This window comes from Hippopotamus amphibius, chromosome 3 (assembly GCF_030028045.1).
Source record: "Hippopotamus amphibius kiboko isolate mHipAmp2 chromosome 3, mHipAmp2.hap2, whole genome shotgun sequence".
Taxonomy (NCBI): domain Eukaryota; kingdom Metazoa; phylum Chordata; class Mammalia; order Artiodactyla; family Hippopotamidae; genus Hippopotamus; species Hippopotamus amphibius.
Window position 1 is genome coordinate 105,707,666 of NC_080188.1, and position 5,248 is coordinate 105,712,913.

General features: G+C 34.1%; 1 pseudogene; it reads right to left on the reverse strand.

Annotated features, from left to right (window-relative positions):
* Window positions 1–577: 577 nt before the first annotated feature.
* LOC130848525 (olfactory receptor 8H1-like) lies at window positions 578–1,482 on the reverse strand (annotated as a pseudogene).
* Between the last annotated feature and the right edge of the window lie 3,766 nt (window positions 1,483–5,248).

Consider the following 5,248-nt stretch of genomic DNA (forward strand, 5'->3'; position numbering starts at 1 on the left):
AATAATTCTATGAACCTGTAATTTTTACTTATTTTGTGCAATTGAGGAAACTACAGGCTTAAATTTCAGTGATTTTTTTTTTTTTTAACGGTTACACAGCTAAATATAAATCCTGGAATTTTTGGTTCCAAAGCAAATGCTGATAATCAATCTGTTGCATTGCTTCTCCACAAAGGAAATGAAATAATTTCTAAAACTGTTATCATTATTCCACAAATGGAGCTATTTTCCATCATAAAATTTTCTAAATTTGTATGATACAGTTTAAAAGGTGATTATTATATTTTTTCATTTTATAAATCAGTTGCCCATAAAAGCATATATACTTAGACCATGTTTGTAACATTTTAACATTTCCAATAAAATGTGGATTTCTAATGGCATATTCCAGGCGATGCCCAAGATCATATTTGTTCAAACAAAGAATGATTCAAGAGAAATAAATAAATAAATAAATAAATAAATAAATAAATAAATAAAATTTTCATGTTTTTTTTTTCTGAAGAGAGAGCAAGGAAATACACTACAAGGAAGAAAAAAAAACAGAGGAGCTTAAAAGTTTAGCTTCATTGTTATTTTAATTGCTTGGAGCCTTTTCTCTTCTGCGTGACTCTATGAGAGCATCTTTTAACATGGGGATGTAAATGGTATAAAAAACAGAAGCTATTTGATCTTTTCCCAATGAGTAGGACTTACTTGGTTTTAAATAAGTAAAAATCAGAGTGTCATAAAAGATGCTGACTCCTAAGGGATGAAAGGTACAAATAGAGAAGGCTTCCAGCTTCCCTGATGTGGACATAATTTTCAGGATAGTAGACAGGATGAACATGTAGGAAACAGATATCATGAGAAGAGACACCACTAGGTGAAGCCAGCAGAAATGAATATCATGATTTCTATTTTGTGTGTGTCAGTGCAGGACAGGGCTAAAATTGGGGGCACAGTACAGAAAAAGTGATAGATTATATTAGAATCACAGAAATCCAATCTGCTCATGCAGAGCACATTAATAAAGGACTCAATAAAAGCAATCAAATAGGATCCCATGACTAGGGAGCAGCAGCATCTTGTGGACATAACACCTGGGTAATGCTGAGGGTTGCAGATAGCTACACAGTGATCATAAGCCATTGAGGAGAGAAGAAAACATTCAGTGGCACCCAAGAAGATAAAGCAATTCATCTGGGTGAAGCAGTTCAGGGGTGAAATGTACTTGGTGGATGTTAGTAAGTTTTCTAAGGTTTTAGGGGTGATGACAGTTGAGTAACTGAGGTCAAGAAATGACAGGTGACTGAGGAAAAAATACATGGGGGTGTGAAACTGGAGATTCAAGCGGATGATCAGCATCATGCCTGCATTCCCCAGAACAGTGATCAGGTATATCTGGAGGAACAGTGTAAAGATGACAAGCTGGAGCTCTTCAGAATCTGTCAGGCCCATGAGGATGAAGTCAGACACATGTGTGATATTCCTTCTACCCATAGCGTTCACATACTTTAAACTGTTGAGACATCAAAGTTTAATACTTAGCAGGAATTACTTCAAAAAGATTTGTGTTTCTATGAATGACATGATGTTTATATCAGTTTAGTATTTGCAGGAAGTGATAATAGTGTGTACAATGTATAAGGAAAAAAATATTAGATTGATTGCCAAGTATAGAAATAGGTGCTAATTGACTTTTGGATTTAATATAATAAAGCTAACATATTGAATCATTGGAATAAGCCTGATGCTGTTCTAAGTGCATCTCATTTTTAATGCATTTAATACCCATGTGATTATTATACCATAGGTAGTGCTATTAGCCGCAGTTTTCAGATGAGGAAAAAGAACTCCGAGATATTTGGTAACTTATCAAGACCTAAAGCTATTAAATTTTGGTTCTGTAACTCTACCAAAAGAGATTGACTCAAGAGAGCATGCCTATAATACTCTATTCCTATTTAGAGTTAATTTCAACAATCTATGGGAAGAATGCTATATATGTAAAAACAATAATAGTTAATGCACCATGTACTGTTCTTTCATGAAGAACATCTTTCATATGATGTTTTCCTAACTTGACCATTAAAAATCAAATTTCTTCCAAAATTATATTTATAAAATATGTACTTTGCTTGTAGACCCTGATTACATCAACTATGTATTTCTGGTTCTACCCTTCCTCACACCACTGAGGGTAAGGTCTAAAAGATGTCTGTATGCATATTCTACTAATAATGTCCTCATTTTATTTGATCCCATCAAAAATCTTCTGATTTGAGAATAATACTCACTGTGAGGCAAAGTCGGTGAAAAAAACACTTCTAATAATATCTAAAAGTAAGTCAACTTAAAATTATGCTCACATATAAAATATGAAGACAATTTCAGTGGAAAATTTCTGTAACATAACATTTGTTTTCTTTCAGATAATTCCTTTCTAAATTTTACTGCATTCATTATGTTTATTCTGAGGGAAAAACAAATTAACTTAGAAGTTTTGTTAAGCTTATGTACATAAGCAGAGCAGATATGCCTGCTTCTCATCCTGATTATATGACAACCTCATATACTGGGGATTGATGATAATGCAGCATTTGGTCATCTGTGTAGACCAGATTCCAAGGAAGATTACTTGGCTTATCCCCAAGGACAAAAGTTCAAGAACTAAATGCAGCTATGCTAGGTTTTGAGAAGTTAATTGTCTTTTTCCTTAGAAACCACACAATGAAGAGCCTAATGATTTAGTCTTCCTTTGTGATGCTCTAAATTTATGCCTGGGGTGGTAGAGAAATACTTATTACTCTAGGTCTGAAATCATCAATGACGGAATGATACATTTTTCACAATGAAAGTTTTATACTTAAATGTGTGACACTATTATAGGAGTAAATATGTTTATTAGAAATGAGAATATAAAAACATTCAAAGAACAATATGAAAATAGTCAAAACTGTTGTAATATTTTGATTAATTTCTCTGAATTATTTTTTTGCTCATACAGTGTTTATTTGTATATCTCTAGATTTGCATAATTAGCATCATGCTGCATATTCAGTATTAATCCTCATAACTAAAATTTTGTAACATACCAATGTTATACTAGACTTTCATAAAACCCATAATTTTATGTGTTATTCATTGATTGATACCCCACAACCATCTTCATTCTAGTGAAGTCTTCATCTGATGTTAAGAATTTTATTGAATATTATTTATCCAAGGTGAGAAGACTCTCAAAAGGGACAGACTGAGAATCAGATTAAAATATTCCTGTGGGACTTCCTAGGTGACCCAGTTGTTAAAAATCTGCCTGCCAATGCAGGGGATATGGGTTCGATCCCTGCTCCATGAAGATCCCACATGCTGCAGAGCCACTAAGCCCCTGTGCCACAACTATTGAGCCTGCGCTCTAAGGGCCATGAGCCACAACTCTTGAGCCCATGTGGCACAACTACTGAAGTCCATGTGCCTACGCCCCATGCTCCTCAACAAGAGAAGCCACAGCAGTAAGGAGCCAATGCACCACAATGAAGAGGAGCATCGCGTCGTCACAACCAGAGACAGCCCATGTGCAACAATGAAGATCCAACACAACAAGTAAATTAATTAATTAAAATATACATATGTTGTTGTGAATCTTGCATTAATTCATGATAATTAAACTAATTTTTAGGTAGATTTAAATGTAGCTCTTAAAGGAACATCTGTTGATACTACAAAATTTCAGGATATAATTTGTTGGCGTGGAGAAAGAACTATTTTTGTATTTATTGCATCTTTGATGAAATTTGGAAGGGCAATTCTACTCATAAAATGTTGGTGATGCTAAAAGAGGTGGGAAAAAAATTCATATATTATGGTGAGAAAAAAAATTTAAACAAATGTTAAAGAAATTTATTTTTTTAAATTGTATAAAGGAATTTTAATTTTAATAAAGAAATTTTGACTTTAATAAATACTTTAATACTGATCATTCTTTGTTGACTTACTCAGAACACATTATATCCATTCAGTAAGAAGTTTTAATCTTCCTTCGTTGAAGGGATACAACCTTTTTTTTTGTTTAAATTTATTTTTATTTATTTATTTTATTTGTTTATTTATTTATTTATTTATTTATTTATTTATTTATTTAAGCTCTTTATTGGAATATATTTGCTTTACACTCTTGTATCAGTTTTTGAGGTACACCAAAGTCAATCAGCTGTATTTATATATATATCCCCAAATCCCCTCCCTCCCGTGACTCCCCCCCACCCTCCACATCCCAGCCCTCTAAGGCATCATCCATCATCGAGTTGATCTCCCTTTGTTATACAGCAACTTCCAACTAGCTATCTATATTACAGTTGGTAGTATATATATGTCTCTGCTACTCTCTCACTTCTTCCCAGCTTCCCCTTCACCCCTGCCCCCCCAACCCCAAGTCCTCCAGTCCATTCTCTGCATCTGCATTCTTATTCTTGCCATGTCATTGGGTTCATCAGTACCAATTCTTTTTTCTTTTCTTTTTTTCTTTTTTAAGATTCTGAATATATGAGTTAGCATAAAGTATTTGTTTTTGTCTTTCTAGCTTACTTCACTCTGTACGACAGACTCTAGGACTATCCACCTCATTACATATAGCTCCATTAAATTCATTTTTTAGGCTGAGTAATATTCCATTGTATATATATGCCACATCTTCTTTATCCATTCATTTGTTGATGGGCATTTAGGTTGCTCCCATGTCCTGGCTATTGTAAACAGTGCTGCAATGAAAATTATGGTACATGTTTCTTTTTGGATTACAGTTTTCTCTGGGTTTTTGCCCCATAGTGGCATTACTGGATCATATGGTAGTTCTATATTAGTTTTTTAAGGAACCTCCAAATTGTTTTCCATAGTGGCTGTACCAACTTACATTCCCACCAACAGTGCAGGAGAGTTCCCTTTTCTTCACACCCTCTCCAACATTATTGTTTCTAGATATTTTGATGATGGCCCTTCTGACAGGTGTAAGGTGATACTTCATTGTGGCTTTGACTTGCATTTCTCAATGATTAGTGATGTTGAGCATCTTTTCATGAGTTTGTTGGCCATCTGTATGTCTTCTTTGGAAAAATGTCTATTTAGGTCTTCCGCCCATTTGTTGTTTGGGTTATTTGCTTTTTCGGTATTAAGCTGCATGACCTGCTTATATATTTTGGAGATTAATCCTTTGGCTGTTGCTTCATTGGCAAACATTTTCTCCCAATCTGAGGGTTGTCTTCTTGTCTTG